This window comes from Protopterus annectens, chromosome 5.part0 (genome assembly GCF_019279795.1).
Source record: "Protopterus annectens isolate FY-2018-M chromosome 5.part0, PAN1.0, whole genome shotgun sequence".
NCBI lineage: Eukaryota > Metazoa > Chordata > Ceratodontiformes > Protopteridae > Protopterus > Protopterus annectens.
Window position 1 is genome coordinate 1287864684 of NC_056735.1, and position 27021 is coordinate 1287891704.

The following is a 27021-nucleotide window of genomic DNA, read 5'->3' on the forward strand; positions in this document are numbered from 1 at the left end:
CTCAAGACAATTTACTTGGTTCACCTGCTCAGAGATTGATGTCGAGAAAAACCAGAACTACACTACCAATCAGTAAGAATTTGTTGATTCCAAGAGCTAAAAACAACAAAGCAGTAAAAGGTCTACTCATGAAAAAGCATTTGTCACAGAAATTCCATTATGGCAAAACTAGCAAACCTGTCGGTTTTAATTGAGTAGGACTTGTGAAACATCTATGTGAGGAACCGAGATCGCACATCATTAAGTCACCAAGAATGGAATTTAGGTGGAAATGGAAACATGTATTGCCAGTGTCTGAGCCAGTGTTACAGCACCTAATTCTCAGAGTATGCCATCGAATGTTCCTGTTCCAGAGAACAATTCATCTTCTGTTCCTGTTCCTGAAAGTGTCCCTTAAGTTCCTAATGAAGAGCATTCCCCAGCAACTGTCCCTGTTGCTAAACCCAGTACTGATTATTATATAATGAGGCCAGGTCGTATCTCAAAGACCTAATTCTAGATACACGGCAACCTGGACATGATTCTTACTGCTTATGGGTTTATATAATTTGCATGTGTATCTGATTGTCATTTTTCATTTGCATGACAAAATTATTGTCATTTTTCATTTCCATGACAAAATTATCAAAGAGGGAGAATGTAGATTATAGTGTGTTTGTTGTACCTTTAAAGCCATAGTAGTTTGCGGGCATGTGCATATAAGTACTGAGCACATGCAAGCAGGGTGCCATTTTGTGTAAGCAGCCAGAGTGAAAGCATGTATGTGTGTAGCAGTCAGTCAGTTAGTGAGTTTAAGTTTTATGTTCCAGCCATCCATCCTGATGTATTTGTGTGTAATAAACAAACACCCAAGCCTCATCATCTTATTTGAATACACAAGACAAGTGTCAGGAAGGACATGGAGACTCTGCACAGAAGGCACCCCAGCCAAGAATCAAACCAGAGACCTTCTTGCTGTGAGGTGACAATGCTAACTGCTGCAACACTGTGCCACCCAGCTATAAGGATTAATCTGCTGGAGTTTTTCAACAGTTAAATGTTATTCATCATCATCATTGTAACATTGTGTATACAACTTTAATAATAGACTTATATGCATGTGTACTCTTATGTGAGTAAATCTCAGTATTATACCTGATAAACTATACTTATGTAAAAGTAATATGTTACTTTAGTTAGTAACTAGTAACAGTAATATATTACTTTTTTTAGAAAAGTAATAAGTAATATATTACTTTCACTGAAAAGTAACTAGTAATAGTAACTTATTACTTGTATAAGTAACTAGCACAACACTGGTCTGATGATATGTAAGTAAAGGGGAATTTACATCTTTAGGAGATATGCATTTTTTAATAATTGGATTAGCCAAACTACTGTGAAGACATGTTGGTCAAAATATAAGGAATTATCAACAAGAGTGCCTAGATCCCTTACAACACTGAAGGGCATCTTACTGATACGGTATGAGAAAATGCATCCTGTCCAAATGTCCAAAACCCCTTCTACCCTAAAAAAAAAATCATAACTTCTCTTCTTCAACTACTGATACTTTTCTTGTATCCTGCAACATAGAAATATCCAGAAGGAAAAGGTATATACCATGTAACCATACACCCTCTTCCTAAAGATAACTGTAAATTGTTAACATTAATAGTGAGAAGTTTCATGTGGAAGATTTATGCAGTCCATGATACTTTCACTCCATTTTAAGCTTATCATTTACCATAACTTTATTCACATCTGCAATATTTGAAACAGTACTACTAACAGAATTAGGTTTTAATATTCCATACTTCACAACTGTACCGAATTCCTCGGTAAATAATGGTTTTGAGGGCAAAATATTGGGGTGCCATGAATTCCAGTGTGGCCCCTTTAATTTTTTTTTTACTGTTTGTGACGTCAGCACATGCACAACGTGCACAATGACATCAGCATGAGGCAGATAGCTGCCGCCGAACCATTTCTACTTAATTTAAATTTACCGGTCCGAGCCTCCGTGGGTTTTATCAGTCAAGCAGTCTTCCTTTTAAGTATGCAATTGCAGGATAATTGCGCTCATTGTGCTGTGATGTTATTATAAGCAGGCTCCGGTTCTGCAAGTGTACTTTTAGACAAAGTAAGTTGAAAAGTTCTGGTTGCAACTGCTTTTGAAATTTGAATAAGTGTACTGTCTGCAGCTGCTCTCGCTTAAGGGCTGAACCATACAATTATCTCGCTCAAGTGCTACTGTGATAGTTATTAGGTTATTTGCTTTTTGCTAGACTAGTTCTTTGGATATTGCTCTGCACTAGTAGTATTTTACACTCAATCTGGTTAAGTCCAAGTGTTATTCACTGGTCTCCCTAAAAATACTTTGGGATGGGAATAAAAAGTATTACATTTTGAAGGTGAAATCTGCAGGCTGTTAAGAAGAACCCTTAAAAACAGCCATAGTATCTACTGGAGAATACTTTTAAAACATCTACTTTTCTGAACACTAGATGTGGCAGGAAAATATTTATAGAAATTCAAAGTTGCAAAACATCTGCAGGCACACACAAACATCATGCTGCAAACTTTACCTTAGGTGTCTTGTGTTTTCTAAAGACTGTATAATGAGAACCTTCTGATATGTAATAATTCATACAGGACTACTAGCAAGTAAAGTACGACTGAAAAATGTCCTAGATCATGCTTTCTGATACTATTATTCTGAAATAAGCAGACACTACATGATGTTTTTTTTTTCAATGGTAGCTATATTCTAGGTTACAACACCTCCATTACTTCCCAACTGAAATGATTCAATGTCATGCATAGTGCCTGAATCTACACAAATACTTAAAGCAAAAAAACATATCATGATGTAGGGAAATTCCAAATGTCCTTTGAAGAAAGTTGCAGGCTACAGTATATTCATCAAGTCCACGCCACTCATCTCAGTCATAATATAAATAAATATTTATAAGTGCTGCTACTTTTAAGTGACAATACATGAGATAATGTAAATAATATAATAATATAATAATAATAATGTAATAATAATAATAATATGATAATGAGAAATGCAATCTGAGGGTCATGCTGCTCAATGTTAGAAGTCTAAGTCTCAAAATGCACTCACTCGAAGCACTCCTTAAAATGGAGAACATCGACATCTGTGCTGTAACAGAGACCTGGTTCAAGGCAGCAGATAGCACCCCTGCCCCATCAGGTTATAACTCATTCTATACGTTTCTGCCCCAGAACTTGGACCGAAGCTCCAAAGGCGGTGGTGTTTCCATATTCATAAAGGATGCGCACACCTCCAGACTGGTAGCCCAACATGACGCAAAAGGTGCAGCTAACATTGGGTAAGACAGCGATTCAGGTTGTAGCCTGCTATAGGTCCCCAACCATGACCCAAGACTCACACTCCACGTTCCTAATCACCCTGGAGAATATTAAGATCCAACCTAACACTCTCGTACTGGGCAACTTCAACTATCCCTCCATTAACTAGGAAAATTACTCATGTACCAATACACTTGCCCAATGCTTCCTGGAATTCATTAATTCCAATGCCCTGGACCAGCTCATTCTTACCCCCACTAGAGGTTGGAACATCCTTGACATGGTCATTACTAACATGGGTGACCATTGCTCTGTACTAAGTCAACTTCTACCTGGTTAGATCTGACCACAAACTAATCACCTTGGAACTCCACATCCCTCCCACCCCCCTCCCACAAAGGTAACCACCATGAAAAACGGAGGTGGCTAACTTCACGGCACCCATGCAATTGGAGAACAGCTGCATGACTGCCACATCCTACACTAATGCCCTGTATGAACACGTACACAAATGCATGGATCTTGCCATACCCAATAGAACCAAGATGCTCTCCTACAAAAAAAGGAAGCCAGTCTGGTGGTCCCATGCCATAAACAAACTCTAAAACACAAGGAGGAAACTGATGAGAAATAAGGTGAAGTCCCAAGACTGGAAAAACTCCCTTATCAGCCTCAATAAAAAGTTGAGATATCTCATCAAATCCTCTAAAGCTAGCTATGAAATCAGAATTGCAGCAGATAGTAAAGACAACCACAAGGCCTTCTATAGTTATGTAAAGAATCACCACAGCAATACCCAGATTTGCTCAGAGCTGTTACACAATGGCACCTCCTATATCGAGCCAACAGATATTGCCAATATACTGGCTGACAGATTCAGTGCCAACTTTACCCCTCTCTCCCCACCAATGGACCAATCACAATACCAGTAAATTACCAGGCACCCAATATTACTGCTGCACAGGTTAAAACAGCACTGTCCAAAGCCAAGAATACAGCTTCTATGGGATTTGACAATATCCCTGGCTGTGTTCTACATGAACTACAGAGTGAACTGGCACCTCTCCTGTGTGCCCTGTTCAATCACAGCCTCACCTCAGGCTTTGTCCCTACCAAATAGTGCACTGCTACAGTCATACCTCTCCACAAAGGAGGAGTGACTACAGACCCAGGGAACTATCGCCCCATTAGCTTGACAAGTCTGATATGCAAAGCTATGGAACACATCATCATGGACCTAATAAACAAAGATATAGGGAACCTTCAAACTCTGGATCCCACACAGTTTGGTTTTGTGAAGGGTACAGCATGCCTGCTCAACCTCATCAACTTCTTTGAGACAGTCATCAGAGCTGTGGATGAAGGCAATGTGGTTCACACAGGCAACCTTGATCTGGCCAAGGTCTTTGATATCATTCCCCACTCAGGAATCATAGAAAAACTCACTAAGCTAGGCATCAACCCCTATATCACTAGTTGGGTTGCAAACTGGCTCACAGATAGAACCCACAGTGTGAAAGTAGCTGACTCCAAGTCAGACTTTCGACCAGTCACGAATGGAGTCCCTCAGGGTTCGGTCCTGGGTCCTTTCTTGTTTGGTATCTAATTCTCTGAAGTCCAGGCCAAAACGAAGGGACTCTGGCTGACAAAGTTCACAGACGATTGCAAGTTGGGAGCCATAATTAACTCCCCAAGTGATGTTGACATCCTATAAAAAGGCCTCACTGAGACCAATGACTGTTGTCAGAACCATGGCCTTAAGCTCAATGCCAAAAAATATGTCATCATCCCTTTTGGGAAAAATCCAGTTCCCATGAATTACCACATCGATGGTAATCCACTGAACTGAGAAGGCATCATAAGAGATCTGGGAACACAGGTTGACAGCAACCTCTCTTTTGGCCACCACATTGTCACTGTGGTCAGAAAGTCCTTCTATGTGGCACATCTCATTACTAAGGGTTTTGCATTCAGGAAGAAAGAGGTCATTGTCTCCCTCTACTCTTCCCTCATTAGACCAATCATCGAGTACAATGCCCCATTTGACATGTACCTCACTAGACACCTACAACAACTGGAGAGGCCACAAAAATACCTCACAAAGAGGATCTTAGGCCTTAAACACTTGTCTTATATGGACAGACTCAAAAAACTCCAACTATTCTCTGTCTCATATCGCCTACTTACAGGCGATCTCTGTTTGAGTTACAAAGTCATGTCTGACCCAGCTCTGTTAGAAATGCTAAATCTAAAGAAATCCCAATCCCTCCGCACTACATGCTTCAGAGACATCAACCTCATTACCACAATCAACAGAACAAGTCAAGCGGAGCACCTCCTTGGCCCTCCTCAAAAGGAACCTTGATGATTGGATGGGAGATAGGAAATTCACCCCGGGAATCATGTCAAACGCCTGGCTAAACAGGGGTCCAGGGAAGTAAATATTGTGGGAAGAAATATCCAGGGAATTGTTATGGCTAGGCTTGAATAGGCCCCAGGGCTGATAGCCTATGTACCAATGTATGAACCTATAGTCTTTTTCCCTGTACTTCGCATAACATGACCCAAAAAGACAAGTTCCTTTTAGGTGCCATTAACTACAATTACACAAGTTAAGGACTATTAGTCAGAGACCATGGCTGGGCACTTAATATCAGCTTATGCAATAAACCCTCCACCTCAGAAGAGTTTAAATATCACCCAATGTTTGTAAGAATGTTTCTAGAAAAGGTAGCTCTTCCATAAATAAAGAAATCCTGCACTAGTATGGAATAGTTATGGACTGGTAGGGAATGTACACCTAGTTTTGAAGCACTTTATATTAAGTGAAGGCAGTAATACAGCTTTGAATGCATCAAAATTAGAACCCACATGTAAAATGAATCATCATGGTGGTATATCCCTAATACAATCTTATACTCTGACAAAAGTTTCACACCTGAAGTTAACCAAACTAACAAAAGAAATAAAGACTATACCTTCATCTATTATACACATCCATACTGAGACTCACATCTCAATAAAATGCACACAGCACAGCACAAAGCCTGCAAGGATCCTCTGAATAATAGCCTAACTCTTCACAGTGCTGTTATTAATTAATCAAAAAACAAGCCTTCTACTTAAGTACACATTCCAGTCAAACCAAAATAACACGTATAACTAGCTGTGACATGAAAGTAATATCTAATTTACTGTCACTGCCTTAAGTTTCCCTTTATTAGTAGTAAATGTTTCTAAATGATGTATTGTTTGAAATAGTGTTGTTTGGTGGTTTTAACAATATATGACACAGTTTTGCTGATATATCTACATTTTAATCATTTATTCTTTGCAGGTTTTTATTTTGCCTAGATTGTGCAGGAGCCAATATCAGTGTATGTTAAATTTATCTTTCAGTCTTCCTAACAATTAATTATATTTCTGTATATCTATTATCTAACACATCATTTAGCTGCAGTTTATTTTCCAAGGCTAGATTCCAAAAGAAAGTCGTGGACAGGGCCATGCACCAAAGGAAGCCTTTGAAGAACTAATGGTGCATGTGATTCCAAGAAGTTCCAAATGTACAAGTACTAATTTATTCAAAGTAGGGTAATTGTGGACTCCACGTACACACTGTGGAGTGCATAATACAACAGGAGCACTCAATGACAATAAAATGTGACAGAATAGTAAACCAGCACTTTCACAAAAGCACTCAAAGGAGCCAGTAAGATCAACCATACATATTAACTGATTTCTGACTAAATACAACATATTCCTGTAGATTCCACAGAGACAAAAGCTGAAAATACAGTGCAAACTGCACTTTAAAAAGCAGGGGTTCTACAAGCTATATTAGAGGATGGGGCTAAGTCAGGCTCCAGTTAAGTGAGCTCTCTGACCAGGAGATAATTGATAGATATAGATTAGATAGAAAGCTGGTGAAGACTGTATGTAGGATATATGTACCCATATGTCCTCACATGATCTGTTGGATAACCCAATCTGGGTAGAAACAAATGTGTGTCTGAGTCTATAAATATTGTCCTCTGGAACATTCCAGCATCTTATGGCTGATGGCTGTAGGGGTGTCCCAGACAGCTGCAAGTCACACTTCCTGGCATTTGTATGTCACAAAGTGGATAAATTCATCCACTTCCCAGAAACGTTCAGGAAGAGTAGGATTGCCATGGCATGGTTCTATGCCATTGCCAACTTTCCCCATGTCCTTGGTGCAATAAATTGCACTGATGTACCAATACATACCCCAGAATCAGATGATGCAGAACTTTACATTAACAGAAAGGGATGGACATCATTCAGTTGTCAGGTAGTATGGTGTGCAGATGGCCTCATTATTAATATGATGGCAACACCTCCTGGTGTGTCCATCATGTCGTTATATGGTGAGAAAGTGACCTACATACAGTTTTTAAGGGGGTGATATCCCACATGTTGTCGGAGGGTAGCATGGCAGTCCATGTGGGTTATGTTTTAGAAATCATTCAGTTCTGACAGCACCTATGCTATATACACAGGAATGTTTGATGCTTTGATAAAGACATAACTGTCTTGATTATATAGTATACACATGTTTCATGATGCTTGTGCATTATTTCTTGGGCCTTAGTGTGACCTGCGTCTTTCCCACAGAGACTTTTTGCCTATATGATACACATATGCATGGCATATCTATAGGATGTTTAGACATTTATGTGTACCTTTGTGTGACAGTTGCAACAATGACCTGTGACAGTACTGTGCTGTTGGGGCAATTCACATGTCCTGATACACGTCACTTATATGGAATATACAGACATGATGTTGGAACATGTAATGCTTCCATCTGTTTAATATCTGAAAGGGTGTCACATAAGTTTGTATGATGTCTGTGACGGTATTCCTGCTTCTCTGCTGCTGTATATAATTAATGTTATCTATCATGTTGTGATCCAGTGCAGTCATCAACTGTATCCACATCACCATGGGCTTAATGCAGAGTAACATACCATTGTATGCCACTGTTGGACCTGTGATTCCACAATATCAGGGGTGTACATGGTGTGTACATTGCATGTATGGCAGATATTCTCATTGCATACCTGACCGATATAATTTCTGTCACAGGCTTGTGATGGTCCCTGGTCATACACTGTGACATGTCTCCTGACCATCAGTGCAATCATTGTGCTCACTTGCCCACATGTACCACAGGACTGCTGTTTGGCTTGGTGAATGTATGGGTGCCTCTTGAAAGCATTGTTGGAGATTCTAATGTGACCTCTGTTTCTGCGATTCTGTGGCAATACCTGCAGATTGTGTGGATCTGATTTGCCCTGCTGATGAATGAGTTGCATATGCATTGCTAATAGCCAAATGCACGGCTACATATGTAGGCCAGTCTGTGCTGCACTGGCCATTTTTCCCAGGTATTCCAATAGGATAATAGGAAGTTATAAGCCTAGCCAAGAGTTTAGCCCATGCATAGACAAATCAGCACCTGATGCCCCTGTCCAGCAGGGACACGGGTAGAATCCCAGAGATGTATTTTCTACTTCCGATCCAGTTATCCAGATTGCTCTTAAAAAGGGGTAAAGAGGTTATCTGCTTGACATAGAGAGGGAGTCTATTTCATAGATGGGGGAGTCTCTGGGATATAAATCTGTCCTGTCAGCAAGTCCTATTGATGTCACAAACCAGGAGGAGGCTACATGTGCGGTTACTCGTGCAGAGCTTGAATTGTGGATACGCAGCAGTCCCATCAAGGCAGGGTCCAAGATCGCCTTGTATGCCAGACAAAGGTCACCTCTGAGGAGTCTGTATGAAACAGAGTAGAGACATAGGGCTTTTAGCCTACCTGTGTATGGTAGACTTTTGAGGCCCTGGATTCTCCTGGTGAGGAGCCTCTGTGGTGTTTCTAGCTTCTGCATGTGCTTTGTGAGATACATGCCAAATGGGGCGTTGTACTCAATAATGTCCCTTATAAGGGAAGAATACAGGGATGTTATGACCTCCTTGTCCATGGATGAGATACCCTTACTTATGAGTTGGGCCATGTAGGAAGCTTTCCATACAGTGGAAGCAACATGGTGGTCAAAAGTCAGGTTGCTATCAATCTGGGTGTCCAAATCCCTCACGACTGACTAAGTGCTTAGGACATTATTAATGTGATAATTTGTGAGACATCACTCTCCTCAAAGTGGATGATTATGCATTTTTTGTATTCAGCTTGAGGCCATGTTTCTGGCAACAGTCATTTGTTTGGGTGAGACCCTCTTGGGGGATTGTCCATGTCACTAAGTTTATGAGAGCTCCCAACTTGCAGTCATCTGCAAACTTGGTCAGCCATAGCCCACTGGTTTTTTGGTTTCAACCTCCAGGAAGGTGTTGTTTGGTGGTTTTAACAATATATGACACAGTTTTGCTGATATATCTACATTTTAATCATTTATTCTTTGCAGGTTTTTATTTTGCCTATATTGTGCAGGAGCCAATATCAGTGTATGTTAAATTTATCTTTCAGTCTTCCTAACAATTAATTATATTTCTGTATATCTATTATCTAACACATCATTTAGCTGCAGTTTATTTTCCAAGGCTAGATTCCAAAAGAAAGTCGTGGACAGGGCCATGCACCAAAGGAAGCCTTTGAAGAACTAATGGTGCATGTGATTCCAAGAAGTTCCAAATGTACAAGTACTAATTTATTCAAAGTAGGGTAATTGTGGACTCCATGTACACACTGTGGAGTGCATAATACAACAGGAGCACTCAATGACAATAAAATGTGACAGAATAGTAAACCAGCACTTTCACAAAAGCACTCAAAGGAGCCAGTAAGATCAACCATACATATTAACTGATTTCTGACTAAATACAACATATTCCTGTGGATTCCACAGAGACAAAAGCTGAAAATACAGTGCAAACTGCACTTTAAAAAGCAGGGGTTCTACAAGCTATATTAGAGGATGGGGCTAAGTCAGGCTCCAGTTAAGTGAGCTCTCTGACCAGGAGATAATTGATAGATATAGATTAGATAGAAAGCTGGTGAAGACTGTATGTAGGATATATGTACCCATATGTCCTCACATGATCTGTTGGATAACCCAATCTGGGTAGAAACAAATGTGTGTCTGAGTCTATAAATATTGTCCTCTGGAACATTCCAGCATCTTATGGCTGATGGCTGTAGGGGTGTCCCAGACAGCTGCAAGTCACACTTCCTGGCATTTGTATGTCACAAAGTGGATAAATTCATCCACTTCCCAGAAACGTTCAGGAAGAGTAGGATTGCCATGGCATGGTTCTATGCCATTGCCAACTTTCCCCATGTCCTTGGTGCAATAAATTGCACTGATGTACCAATACATACCCCAGAATCAGATGATGCAGAACTTTACATTAACAGAAAGGGATGGACATCATTCAGTTGTCAGGTAGTATGGTGTGCAGATGGCCTCATTATTAATATGATGGCAACACCTCCTGGTGTGTCCATCATGTCGTTATATGGTGAGAAAGTGACCTACATACAGTTTTTAAGGGGGTGATATCCCTGAGGGGCTCTTACTTGGTAAGTATATGTACACAGCAATAATATACTCTGAACCAAGACATTTTACCATGAAGCAATGTGTTTAATTGCCTGCATGCCTTTTCAAACAAGTGACTGTGGTTATCCCCTGGAACCCTAGCTTATGCGCTTCATCTATGCCAGCTGAGGATGAATTTAAAAGAGCACACAACATGATATGAAACACCACTGAGCATGTATCAGTGGTTTATCTATAAAGTGCATTTAGCTATATATAGATATAGATATATAAATATCCCCTACCTCTAGCTTCCTCAACTGCTCTGCTTTCACTGCCCATCTACACATGTCTGCTAGTGCTTACACAGAGGATTGTATGTGAAAGTTCAGGTATCTTGCTTTGTTAAATAAGTACATTTTTCTTACAGCACATGGTAATATGAATAATGGTACTATGCCACTTTTTTTTTCAGTGCAGGACTGGCGTATAGTGGGGATCAGGGAATTTACCCTTTCCCACTGTATTGCGATCTCGGAGTTGGTACATAAAATTTGCAGTGAGTGTGAAGGGCTACAGAGGGCTTGCTTGCCTGCAAAAAAAGTAAATTTTATTTCTCTTTGAATCTTTGTGATTAGAAGTATTGTGTATTTCAGTCTTTGTGATTCAAACTGTTTTGAATGTAAGACAAGTATACAAGTTTTGATACTGTCAGTGTCTGTCATAGATTCATATATATATATATATATGTGTGTGTGTGTGTGTGTGTGTGTGTGTGTGTGTGTGTGTGTGTGTGTGTGAGGAAAGAGAGAGAAGTATTGTGTATTTCAGTCTTTGTGATTCAAACTGTTTTGAATGTAAGACAAGTATACAAGTTTTGATACTGTCAGTGTCTGTCATAGATTCATAGATATATATATATGTGTGTGTGTGTGTGTGTGTGTGTGTGTGTGTGTGTGTGTGTGTGTGTGTGTGTGTGTGTGTGTGTGTGTGTGTGTGAGGAAAGAGAGAGAGACTTTGTATCGACATTAAATACTTACCAAACTTATATTTTAGATGTAAAATACTTCCTTCATCATTTACATATACTGCAGCAAGTTTGAAACATTAAACAGAGGAACTATTTTACATCAAAAATATTAAAAATGCATATATAGTAATTAAAAAATATATATATAACACCTTAAAAGATAGTCCAGTGTAATAATGTCCTCCAGGGTGTGTGTTATTGTGTAAATAATACCCTTTCAGGTGTTATTTATACAATAACACACATCCTGTTTGGGCATTATTGCTTGCATGACCTGTTCTTCTTTCTGTGACTCAGAAAAGAAGGAAGGAAATATGTGGTTAAATCAACACAAGGGGCGGGCAACTAGAGTGACAGATGAGTTTAAAACACAAACCAGCACCAGCGGAGAAGGGTGGGTAAAATTTTATTTCTGTGTGACTCATAAGAGAGACTGATGTGGTCTCTCTCCTAGCTTAAATATACAATTGAAAGCAGAATACAAGTAAAACACAGTGAAAATAAAATACACCACAAAATACCAAATAAAAGAAGGAAATGAAGCAATACAAATTACAACAAAGCAAAAACAAACTAACCTTTCCTTCATGGCAATCTATGTCAGAGTTTGAGTGAGCTTTTCTTATTGTTCAGTCAAATATATGCACCTGTTACACTAGCTTCTGTTTTGTAGGTTCCCACATGTTGTCGGAGGGTAGCATGGCAGTCCATGTGGGTTATGTTTTAGAAATCATTCAGTTCTGACAGCACCTATGCTATATACACAGGAATGTTTGATGCTTTGATAAAGACATAACTGTCTTGATTATATAGTATACACATGTTTCATGATGCTTGTGCATTATTTCTTGGGCCTTAGTGTGACCTGCGTCTTTCCCACAGAGACTTTTTGCCTATATGATACACATATGCATGGCATATCTATAGGATGTTTAGACATTTATGTGTACCTTTGTGTGACAGTTGCAACAATGACCTGTGACAGTACTGTGCTGTTGGGGCAATTCACATGTCCTGATACACGTCACTTATATGGAATATACAGACATGATATGTTGGAACATGTAATGCTTCCATCTGTTTAATATCTGAAAGGGTGTCACATAAGTTTGTATGACGTCTGTGATGGTATTCCTGCTTCTCTGCTGCTGTATATAATTAATGTTATCTATCATGTTGTGATCCAGTGCAGTCATCAACTGTATCCACATCACCATGGGCTTAATGCAGAGTAACATACCATTGTTTGCCACTGTTGGACCTGTGATTCCACAATATCAGGGGTGTACACAGTGTGTACATTGCATGTATGGCAGATATTCTCATTGCATACCTGACCGATATCATTTCTGTCACAGGCTTGTGATGGTCCCTGGTCATACACTGTGACATGTCTCCTGACCATCAGTGCAATCATTGTGCTCACTTGCCCACATGTACCACAGGACTGCTGTTTGGCTTGGTGAATGGATGGGTGCCTCTTGAAAGCATTGTTGGAGATTCTAATGTGACCTCTGTTTCTGCGATTCTGTGGCAATACCTGCAGATTGTGTGGATCTGATTTGCCCTGCTGATGAATGAGCTGCATATGCATTGCTAATAGCCAAATGCACGGCTACATATGTAGGCCAGTCTGTGCTGCACTGGCCATTTTTCCCAGGTATTCCAATAGGATAATAGGAAGTTATAAGCCTAGCCAAGAGTTTAGCCCATGCATAGACAAAACATCACCCAATGCCCCTGTCCAGCAGGGACACAGGTGGAATCCCAGGGATGTATTTTCTATTTCCCATCCAGTTATCCAGATTGCACTTACAATGGGGTAAAGAGATAGTCTGCTTGATGTGGAGAGGGAGTCTATTTCATAGATGGGGGAGTCTCTGGGACACAAATCTGTCCTGCCAGCAAGTCCTATTGATGTCACAGACCAGGTTGAGGCCACGTGTGTGAGTTACTTGAGTGGAGCTTGACTTACGGATATGCAGCAGTCCCATCAAGGCAGGGTCTGAGATCACCTTGTATGCCACACAGAGGTCACCTCTGAGGAGTCTGTATGAAACAGAGTAGAGACATAGGGCTTTTAGCCTATCTGTATATGGTAGATTTTTGAAGCCCTGGATTCTCCTGGTGAGGAACATCTGTGGTCTCTCCAGCTGCTGCATGTGCTTTGTGAGGTACATGTCGAATAGGGCGTTGTACTCAATAATGGGCCTTATAAGGGAAGAATGCCGGGATGTTATGACCTCCTTGTCCATAGATGAGATACCCTTACTTATGAGGTGGACCATGTAGAAAGCTTTCCATACAGTGGAAGCAACATGGTGGTCAAAAGTCAGGTTGCTATCAATCTGGGTGTCCAAATCCCTCATGACTGACTGAGTGCTTAGGACATTGTTATTAATATGATAATTTGTGGGGACATCACACTCCTCAAAGGAGATGATGATGCATTTTTCGTATTCAGCTTGAGGCCATGTTTCTGGCATCAGTCATTTGTTTGGGTGAGACTCTCTTGGAGGATGTCCATGTCACTAAGTAATTAATGAGAGCTCCCAACTTGCAGTCATCTGCAAACTTGGTCAGCCATAGCCCACTGGTTTTGGCCTCAACCTCAGGAATGTATCTCCCAAATACAGAGGCACCAAGTCTGAGCCCTGGGGTATGCCACTCGATATGGGTGTACTGCTTGAGGTGGTTTCCCCTATTTTGACTAGGTGGGTTCTATCAGTGAGACGGTTGGCTACCCACCTGGTAACATACGGATTGATGTCTAGTTGAGGGAGTTTATCTATTACGCCCGAATGGGGAATAGTGTCAAAGGCTTTGGCCAGGTCAAGGTAGGCAGTGTCCACTGTCTCTCCCTCATCCATGGCTTTGGTGACTGTCTCAAAAAAGTCAACCAAATTTAACAGACATGACCTCCCCTTGATGAAGCCAAACTGTGTGGGATCGAGTGTTTGGAGGTTGCCAATGTCCTTGTTAATGAGGTCTATGATAATCCGTTCCATGGCCTTGCAGATCAGACTAATTAGGCAGACGGGTCTATAATTTCCCAGATCAGGGGATGGCCCACATTTGTGTAAAGGGATGACAGAGGCTGTCCTCCACTCAGCTGGGACAAAACTGGTAGTCAGGCTTTGGCTGAACAGGGTACCTAATGGTGCCGCAAGTTCCTGCCTGAGTTCTTGTAGGATGTAGCTTGGGATGTTATCAGGTCCCATGGAGGCTGTATTTTTTTGCCTTTGATAGAGCAGTGATGACCTGATCCCTAGATATAAGGGGAAGGGGGCAAGTGCTGGGAATGTCCTGATTTACTGATGGGGGGAACAGAGGGGTGAAATTTTCACTGAATCTGTCAGCCAGCAGGTTTGCTATATCTACAGCATTTGCATATATGGTGTCCTTGACCATCAGTTCTGAACATATCTGGGTGCTACCTTTGAGATTACGGACATATGTGAAGAAGGCCTTATGACTGTCTCTAGTAGATGTGGCCAATATGGACTCGAAGTTTGCTTTGGAAGATTTCACTAGTGCTCTTGTTTGCTTGTTTATTCTAAGGAGAGATTGCTTCCAATTGGACACCTGCTCCTTTTTGGTCCTGGTCAGCATTTTTTTTTTTCTTTTGTTATAGAGTTTATTTATTGCAGATGTCCACCAGACAGGTTTACTCTTCCTTGCAGAGGATGATTTAGTCCTGTCAGGTATTCCTGATGGGTCTATATTATAATCTCGAATGTTTAATAGTTTGAATGCATAAACATAGAACTTTATGCATCGAACTATTAAACAATCAAAACACAATAAAAATATTTGTAGAACGAAAAAAAAAAATAATGAGTGTAGGCAGGGGGGCAAGCCCCCCTGCAACCCCTCACATCCCCCGCTACTTAAATATACCAACTCCAAGATCACGCTACAGTGTAGGAAAGGGAAACCTTCCCTTTCCGTACCATACTACATTAAAGTAGCGGGGGGTGTGGGGGGCTGGCCCCCCTCCTTAAGCCCGTTAGGGTAAATATTTGATGTTTAAACACTTTTTTTTATTTTCGAAGTTACGGAACTTTGATAATATGGTGTCGACCATATTGTATTCGATGTTCCGTAACTTCGAGATTATAATATAGACCCATTCCTGATTCCATTAATCTATATAAATGTTTGTATAGTAATCTGGTATAATTTTGGATACTGGTGCCAGTTCCTAGAGGGGGGAGGGGGCTGTGAACCTGTTTATACTTTCCCTCAGAAGGCTGTATTCAGCTTTGGAGAAGTATTTTGATTGACCCTAGCTAGAGGGGTGTCAGGGGAGATGGTGACTTCAAACATGACCACTTTATGGTCGGATCTTACAAGGGAGGATGATACTTCAGGGATACTGCAGTGGTTACTCATGTTGGTTAATACCAAGTCCAAGATATTATCACCTCTTGTGGGGGTATCGACTAGCTGTTCCAAAGCATTTGCATTGACAATATCAAGGAATCTCTGAGCATTTGTGTTCTGGCAAGAGTAGTACTTCCAGTCTATGTTTGGGTAGTTAAAGTCATCCAGGATCAGGGTAAAGGGTTGAATCTTGATAGATTCAAAGAGGTCTAGATAGTCAGTTTGGGCATCTTGGGTCAGGTTTGGGGGCTGGTAGCTAGCTATGATTTGTATAGGCATCTTGTCAATCGTTAAATGCATCTGGAGTGTCTCCTCCACCTCATACTGTTTGACCAGTCTGGAGGTGTGTATGTCTTTAATATATATTTAAACTCCACCTCCTTTGGCTTTACTGCCCACAGTTTGGATCTCAATGTATGATAGGATGAGTAACCAGGTAAGGCTGGATTGCTCTCCACAGCTTTGAACAAGGTTTCTGTGACCACACAGATGTCAGCATTCTCCAGGTTAGAAATGCTTGCAATGAGTGCAGTTTCATGTTTAGATTCCTAGTGTTTAGCAGCATGACCTTTGATTTATATTTTGTTGAAATTTTTATGTTGGTAGTTTTAACCTCATCAGTTTTCCTAAAAAAGGCACTATAGGAGAGGCAAGAGCCTTTGCCAGAATCCTGAAGCCCAGGTGAGACAGATGCAGGCCATCTCTGGCAAAGCATCGTGGCCTGTCAATCATATCTTCCCAGGCTGTCAGGTACTGGATCCCCCTGGAATGACACCAGAAACTAAGCCAATTGTTAAAGTCAATCATTTTCTGTTTGCATTCAGGCATCATTCTGGGAGACAGTAGAATGCTGATTAAGGCTAGGGACATACCTGTCTGGGACACATATTCAGCGAGTTCAATCATGTCTCTCTTCATATAGTCCAGGGAAGTACATCTCAATTCATTCACACCAACATGGACTATGACAGAGTCATGACAGTACCTGTTGTTGAGAGACTGGAGTGCGTGCGTGATATGGTGGATTCTGGCCCCTGACAGACAACTAACCATGACTTTCTCCTTATCCAGTCTGGTGAGAGGCACATGTGTAATATTTTTTGTGGGAATAGTCCCCTTTTTTTATTTTGTTGCTCTCTGTTATATGCCCAACATCACGTGTTATATGCTTAACATCACTTTTAATCCTGTTTTTAAGACTGTCACACTGTAACACAATTACCGACATCACAGTACTGCTATGTGCATTTGTTCATTACCTTATGCATTTTAACATGCTACACCATGCTTGGGTTGCATCCCTACCCTGTTTGTTCAATTCCTGTGCAGTCAGTATGTGTGTTGTTTGTGTACTATAACCTGCACTTTTTGTGATTTACCTGCCTTTGTGGTATTTGTTATATGTTTCTTACCCCCCCCCCTTTTCTCCTATTCCATTTCACAAGATTTTACCAATGTTTCTTTTCTGCAACAAAATAAAAAAGGGGATTATTCCCACAAAAAATATTACCCATGCTTTTCTGACTGCCTGTATGATCTTCCTATCCCCTATTTTCTCATGTGTGTCCTTCTTCTATAGCCTTACCCACCCTCTACTTTTCTATTACCATATTTCCTTGGGTGTGTGCATTACATTATTTCCCCCACATGTCCCATACTTTATTTACATTGGTAGCTGCAATTACCACTGGCTATATGGCAATGTATGCCACTTTGCCAGCACAATATTTTTTTTTACAAATTTTTTGCAAATTCTGACGAATTCTGCAAATATACATAAGAAAAATATTTTCTAATTTTTATTTGAGGATTATAAAGTAATCCATGGGGTATTGTGGATGTATGTACTACACAACGAATGCTGCTGCTGGTTGTGTATGTGCTTTATACTCCTTGTTGCAATGCCATGGCATATACTGCACATAAGCAGACAACTGTGGACACTTTTGAGTACATCTCTTACAAATTCCCTTTGACTATATTTTTTCTTTATGGGCATTGCTTGTTACGTGTGCATTTTCTGTATGATCATACTGTTGCACTGAACTTATTGACCATCCTTCATTGTTGCATTATGTTAAGCTACTCTTTCAATACTGCCACTGATTAGCATATTACAAGGTTTCCCACAAGGTTTGTGCTGAACTTGAAACATTCCACTGGCTTCCAAGAATCTTTTGGAATATGGCCCTTAGTCTTTCTTGCTCTTGTCTTCTGTTTTGACTTACTGTTTTTATATAATTTTATTTCATTATATTTTCAGGTATCTTACAATATATAATATACTGTATCACAAGATATATTTGTAAACTGTTTACTTTCTACTTTCAGACATAGTCTCCATCATAAACAGACTCTGCTCACAAGGACAAACTTAATCCATGAATGAATGAGTAGACAAATAGATAGATACTGTAGGTATATATATATATATATATATATATATATATATATATATATATATATATACATGTATATATATAGGTTCATAGGTTCATAGGTAATTACTAGGCTAATGGCACGAGAGCCTTTACAAGCCTAGCCAATAACACATAGGATATGAGAATATTGTATCTTAAATCCCCAGATAAGGGATAGGGTAGTGAATCTTTGGGTGTTGCAGTTCTGAGTCATTTTACAGATTGCTTCTGTCCATAAGTGACATGGACGGTACTCCATGCATGAGTTTACAGTTCCCCATCAATTTATTCAAATTTGTTTTGAAAAGAGTGAGGGACTGGCTTTGTTTTACAAACATGGGAAGTTTATTCCAAAGATGAGGTAGCCTTTGGGATTTGAATCTGTTTCTCTGGCAAGTTGTGTTAGATTCAAAATAAAGTTCAGGTCCATGGAACGTGTAAACCTCATATAGATTTTCTTGTGAATCTGTAACATTTTCATCGAGGCTGGATCAAAGACTGTCTTGTAGGTCAGGCATAAGTCACCTCTCAATAAACAATATGAGATTGAGTAAAAGGATAGGGCCTTTAGTCACTCCACATTAGGTATGTGTCTTGCACTTTGTATTTTTTTTGTGAGAAACCTCTGGGGTTACTCCAATTGGACTTAAGTGCCTACATGCAGAATGGAGCATTGTATTCAGCTATGGGCCTGATGAGGGCCAAGTACAATGGCACTATGACTTCTCTGACCTTGATGCCATGCCTTTACTTACAAGATGAGCAACACAGACGACTTTCCTCACTACCATAGTTACCTGGTGGTTAAGGGAGTTTTTCTTGCTCAAATTTCAGCAAAGGGACCTGTTAACTGATCGGGTCTTGATAAAATATGCCATATTCATGTAAACTTAACAGACAGGCAAAAAGATCAGAAGAGATGAACCACCACTTTGTAAGTGATCTCCCATTTAAGTGTCCCACAATAAACACTTTTGTTTCTTTGAGAAAATATACAAAAATATGAATATTTCTTCCACACAGGAAACAGCACTATATAAAACGGTTGTGTTTCTGGTCAAAAATAAAAAAAAATTCTAAATTATTCTACAAATCCACAATGTTTCCATGTTTAAGGGAGTAAAACAGTATCTCCAAACCAAACTTATGCCACAGCAATTAGTAGAAACACAGATGATGTCATCAACAAAAATGAAAATAGCATTGAAAAAAGAGTCTTGAAGGACAGATATGGACATACGCAACAGGAAAGGGAAGGGAAGTTCTGCATTTGATAACCTTAATGTGAACTGATGTAAAACTTTTAGCTAAGGGAAACTAGTGTTAAACTTGTAAAGAGAAACTCATTTTGATGACTCAGAAGTTTGGATTAGGTTAATGAGCACTGCTTGTTTGAGGTCATCATCAACAGTAAACTAAACTGTAGATGTGTTATGCAAACTAGTGGATTTGCTTTAAGTTTACAAGTAATGTAGGTGGAGACACGAAAACCAAAAACACCATTTGAAGCTTTTCCTAAGCAAATGAATTACATAAATCAAAGCACTGATCATTTGCAGAGTATCTGCTTGCTCCTTGAGGCAGACCTGTAAGAAAGGCCAGTTGGAAGGTATATGAGAAGATTCCAGGTAGTGAACAGAACTTGAGAACACAGATGACTTGAGGAACAATAACCCAACAGCAGTTAGAAGTAGCTTACTGATGATTTGATCAGAACCAACAACAATGCCATTGTTTATCATCCTTGTATCAGGGACAAGATGAGGAAAGTGAAGTTCCAGTTCTGTTCAGGATAGGGAATGATAAAGAAATTCATGACAGCACAGAGAGATTGGAAAAGAGACAGCTGAAATAGCTATTAACAGGCAGAGATGGGTGCGCCTGCCTCTGCAATTAATTTTATTCATTCATTCATTCATTTTATTTTATTTTTTATTTATTTATTTCAATTTCTTAAATGGGTAGGTGGACTTACCAGTCTGACCCCCTTCAGCCATGACTCTGGCTCAAGGCAGAGAAGGACATAAACACAAGTTATTTATACCATTTGCTATTTTAACTGAAATCTCAGAAGCAGCAGGTTGGATAGACACAGCACTGATTTTACGTGAAAATAGGTTTTTGGCAAAGGTGATTTAAACCCAAGTACACAAGCTGTTGCACTAATTAGTCTACTGTCACGTGACTTAAACATGTGTACAGCTTCATGTATATCATCCTGTGTCTCAGAAGCAGTTACATGGATTAGCATGTTGTCAAGTACTGTTTCAGTTTGTTTTTGAAACATTTTATATGCTTTGTTTTCTAATTTCTGTTGAGAGATGGTTTCATGGGGCTAGTTTAATGAACAAATTTTCTCCAACTGTTTTCCAAAAAGGTGGTCTCATGAGAGATGTTGCATCAGCCTGGGCTTCCCTTAGCGATTATGACTGTTCCCTAACAGTAAGGGCAGGTTTGTACTGTAGGCAGTATTGATTATGAAAAATAGTAGAGACTCGATTATCCAAACTAATTGGGATCTAGGGTAGTTCAGATAATCAAACATACATTGAACCGGATAAAAAAACTTCTAAAATTTTGTTTTTTCTGCATGTAGGGAATACACTTTTCAAGCATTAGGTGATTCCAGTAGACAAGAATATTTTTCACATGCAAGTGGGCTACAAGCTCAAAAAACATACACAAGCAAATACGTATAATGTTTACATATTCAGACTTTATGACTTTTCCTACCTGAAAACTTTGGAAGGCTGGGTTTGGATAACTGATGCTTCTGATAATCGACGTTCGGATAATCAGCTCTCTACTGTAATTCTGAAAAACAGTGCACAGAATAGTACTGTTGTTCTGTAATGAACTGCAAGCCAATCTGTTTACTTCAGAGACTCACGGTGGTGAGTTTGTTTACTAGCTAATAAGGCAAAGCAACAAATATTTGTTTTCTGCTCTTTATAAAAAGTGGGCATTAATACTAGTGTGGCATGATGTAAGGGAAATACCATACTCAAGTTTAGGGCTAAGAACAATTCTGTCCAGGAATTGCCTAGATGCAAGTACATACATAGATAGATATCCTGACATCATGGTACAGAATGAAAAAGCCCCAATTCCATCCCCAGATGACCCATGTTCAATTAACAGCACAGATGATATAGGGACTTAGTAGAGGGAGGATGTGAGTGAATGCCAGTCCTTGGGGGAAGATGGCAGCTCAATGCATTGGCAATACCTACAGAAGTATAGGTACATTACCTGCAGCAATGAGCATAACAAGCCTGTGCTGCAGCAGCAGTGCACCACATACAAGGGAGTTGGCATGCATGCAGCCTCTGTGAGCAGCAGTTGTGCAGCTTGCAAGCTACCAGAGGTAGGTAGGACCTGATCTCTGACACTCAGGTAATTGCTGCCACTCTTGTTTTGCTATTTACTCACCCCAGGTGGCCTCTTGCCTCTGAGAAACAAATGGGACAATTAATCAGCAAGAAGGATAAAGCCCATGGTCAGTGGGAATCAGGAACAAAACAACAAAGAAAGAAAGATAGATTGATAACTAACTAGACAGGCAATAGAATGACATAGAAGTAAAGCAATAAACAAATTAAACAAAAATAAATCATGAATAAAGATACATGGCAGTAGCCTTTGTGGCTGCTTGTCTACATAAGCATAGCAAATCATGATGATTTAATATATATGTGACAGACATTCTACTGATTTTTCTGTTGTAGACCAGAAGTGTGTTCTTATAAGAGAAACAAAGAAAGATTAAACCTTGCATGTGTGATATCTTAAAAGATACGCTTATCCAGGTTACCTGGTTTTTGCACTGCTGGAGATAGATAGATAGATAGATAGATAGATAGATAGATAGATAGATAGATAGATAGATAGATAGATAGATAGATTGTCACAGTCACCCCAACTTTTGTTAATAGTTTGCAAACATGGAGTTTAATCAGAATTTGCCTTTCACAAGTCAAATTACACTCGTCTTCCTCTTGCCATATATATAGAGTTTCATTATAGTTGTTTACCTTAAGGCAGATATTGCCTTTAAGTTTTGCAATTTCTGTCTTGGAATTTTATAGGATCAGTGTTAATGGAAATGTAAATTGAGTGCTGCTAAGCTCGATGACAAAGTGGCTTTGTTTGCAGACTAGAAATGAAAACAGTGACACTGGACAATCTATATGCAAATTGAAGGGATTTCATTTTTTTCTGAAGTGTATTATTTGACATTGATGTTTATTTGATTATACAGCAGGAGTTTAGGATAGTCACCCTCACGAAATGGTAAAAATGTGAGACTATATTTCAGGTAAATGAGTGTGAATCTTCTATTATCATAAAATGTATTAAACTAGAAACAAATGTACCTACATTTCCATTAGAAGTACAATATGTCTTCTCAAGACTGTAACTATTGACTGGAAATAATTGAGAAAGTACTCTCATTACTATATTAGAAAAAATCCCAGAGCTTCCTTATAATCAGAGCATATGTCTGATTTTAATAGGCAGGGTCAGCATTGCAAATGCAGGTCCGTTTCATTGCTAAAATGTGTTTTCATATAGTTTGCATCTGTTGTTCACTTCTAATGAGGTCATTTGCTCTTTTTCTTCTTATGGGGCAACTGACTTTTGACACTTTATAACAAACTTTTAATGAAAATCTCACCGGCAAGAAATTATTTTTATTGGAGAAAAGGTCCATGCACAGGAAAACCTGCACACAGAGTACAGCACATGGGAGCAACACAGGACATATCACCTAACACACTACCCCAAGTTCTTTCCACTTCTCTCATAAAATTATTGAAGGTTGACCCACTTTATAATGTAAATTTTGTTTATTACACTATGCTTGCTTACTGTAATGCATTTATATGCAGTTTTTTGTTTTATTAATCTTAATTATTCTGCTTTTATTTCTACCTTTTTGCTTGAGAAATATTTTGTACTTCACCCAGGCTGAGCCTAAAAATGGTCAGAACTGATTAGTGCACTACACTGGTAAACAAATAGAAGTAAAATAAAATCAATAAACATCTAAATACACAAAGCCATTTACAGTGCCAGTACAACTTTAATAGATGACCTGAGTCCGTCATGATTTACCTTATGTGTTTTACTTCTCAGAGAAGCAGAATCTGCATTTTTTAGGCAATGCATACAGTTAAGGCTTTTCTAATGCAAACTGATAAAACTCTTTCAAAAGTGGAAACTGTAATGAGAAGAACATTTTATAAATTATTATTATGTACCTAGGCTCAAAACACCTTTTGTAGCTTCTTGGCTTCTAAAAATGACTTCTAAGTCCTAACATAGAAGCAAACAGAAAGAAACAGAAAAAAAAACAAAGCTAGCTGGTATTATCCCACAGTATCGTCCACGATGGATGTCCCATCACTGTGCTTCAAAGACTGTGAAATGTAATGCTTGAAGCAGTGGATCATGACACTAGGAAACTTCAACAAAGTCACTGTACTGCAGAACAATCTACAAAATTACATGGCTGTCTTTGTTTCCATGTCTAGCATTAAAGCTATATATAAGCAATAATCTTTGTAAAATTAGACCTTAATCCCAATCAAACATTGCTGCCTCTGTGTGCCCATTTAAAGACTGCCTTAATTGCAGTGTATTATCATACTCTTTATACTTCCGTACAACCCTCTGGAAAATAATACTTGCCCCTTACTGAATATAACTTCTTCACTTTCTGTACATGACATCAGATTTACAACTGTGAGCTCTATTTAACTTTGTTTGTCTTTGTATCACATCATAGTTGCAGTTGCAAACTATACCTGACCACTGCTATGCTCTGAGAGTGACAACAGCATGTAATTACTGCATATTTCTACTGCATTTCTTAATTCATTTTTCCGAGCCACCTTTTCTTCATTTGTCAACCATTTTTTCATTTTCTGTGCCACTTACTTTGCAGCTTTCAGGCTACCTTTGTTCTTTTTGGGGCCTTTTATTTTATTATTTATTCCATTCATTTACCATGAAAGTCCAGCTGGGCAAACAAGTCCCTTTTCAATGGAGGCCCGGGAAGAAAAGCTCTACAACAAATTATAGGAGTAGTATATATACAACATACAGAATACTCAGGCAACATTAGCAGCACCACATACAAAGCTCCTTGATAACTATATACAATAGTACTTATACAACATACCGAATGCACAGGTAACATTAGCAGCAGCACATACAAACCTCCATGGTAACTATATACAGTAGCACTTTTACAGCATACAGAAGGCACAGGTGACATGAGCAGCTTAACCTAAAAAGTGAGGATAAATAAAGCAGATAATTCTGAAACAAGTAGATTTTACATCAGTATAGTCAGAGGCTATAGTTCAGTATTTGTAAATTAGCTCAGACAAGTCTCTTATTCCTTCCATTACTGCTGTTTATCCCACCTCCAGGTATCTTAACATGACCCCACTCATCAGCCTCTCTTTCCATTTCTTAATCTTTACTTTCACTTTAAATATCCCTAATCTCTTAAAATGCTCTCTTTATTAATCTCTGTTTCTCATTTCTGCTACTTAGTATGTCACTTTACTGCAAATTGTACTCCTGATCATGGTTCTTAGAGTCTGCTTGACTACTTCCGTCCCAAAAATTCCTTAAGTTTGAAGTTCATTAAGCTTTAATTATTACACCATGTTCTACTGTCTTTTCAACTACAAACACCCTTCTACAACTGTTTCTTTCTCAACAATCAATCCACTGTCCTAGAACTGTAACATTCTACTACCACTGTATAGTTAGATAAGTAACTCCTTATAACAAATAATTATCTTCTCAGCCAATGCCGATTATCCTGTTTATGTCACTTATTATCTCACATTTATTCACTTACTTAGTGATGGATTGATTGATTGATTTCCACTTCCTAACTGGGGCAGGCCACTAATCCACACAGACCTTTTTTTAGACTCAGCCCAGGACCATTTTCTGGTTAAATTATTTGCTGAGTCACACAATACCAAACTCAAACCCAAGACAACTACTTTCAGATTATGTATTTTTCTACCTTTACTCTAGAACGTAATCTGATTTTCTGCTGTTCTAGTACCTCTTGAGCAACTCTTTGCCTCCTTCCTGGAAGGTGTCATATGAGGTATACATAGACACTGTAACTTTAAAAATATTAAATTTAAACATTCAGTGTAAATAGAGGCACTTTTGGGGGACTTAGCTATTTAAATGGTTTCTAGTGGATGTGCACTATGACTGTTAAAACTGTTTCTGTTAATTTTAAATGAACTTCTCTGATGGCTTTTGCTGTGGTTGCAGTGGGTTAGAATCTGACTGCTGACTTTATTTTGTAGTTGTTGCTTTTTTATTTGTTGCTTTAATAAACATAGGCACTAGCTTGCACCAATTGTAAAATGCAAGATCTCTAAGCTTCTGCAAAGTATTATCTTAATGTATTTATTTATTTATAATGTGCTATTGATGTACATTGTTTTTCGTCTGAAAATAAAGATATACACCCCAGTTGGGAACTAGTGCCTGGTCCTTGAATGCTGCATGTAGCATTTCCATTAAAGATTGTTTTAGAAGAAGACCTCAGTTCATTCACCTAAATGGGGGATCTTATACTTTTGACTCCCACAGCCCTCCTGTCTTCCCAACACTACAGGTGTGTGTTCAGTCTGCTATGACAATGACAGACACAGCAAAATTTTTTCAAAAATAGCATCAACTCCAGGATGAGCTGATGTCTGCCTACCTCCTGGAATTAGGAAATTGTATAAGCAAGCCCTCTTATGCTTAGTCACGCACCTTAAGGACTAATAAATGACACTGTGATTGAATTCCCAAGGGATAGGATTCTATAATTAATTTCTTACTGTATTTTATTCTGTTTTATGCATTGTGATCTTATTATGCTTCAGCCAATATATATCTTCAGATTAGCACAACAAAGGGTTTCTGCTAATGCTCACTCCATGTAACCTGGATGCAGATAGCATGCGGATACACTGCAGTATAAACAGCTAGAAAACAAAATCTTCACAAGTGTGCAACAGTGATTTGTCCTGACACCTTCTAGTCCTATTACACATAATATGTGCTGGCTGTCAAGGATTACCTTAAGAGAATATAGCAAATGTGTACTACAGCCTTGGGCTATGATCAATACATACCACACCTATATAAGCTTCATGCTGTACAGCTGGAGAGAAGAATTGTGATCTCTGGTTTCACAGGATTGTGTGCTTTTCCGTTCCAATTTAGTGCTTTGCAGTGTTATCTTACCAACAGCAACAGAATCTTGGTTTATAGTATTTTACATTCATGGAAACACACACACAGTGAT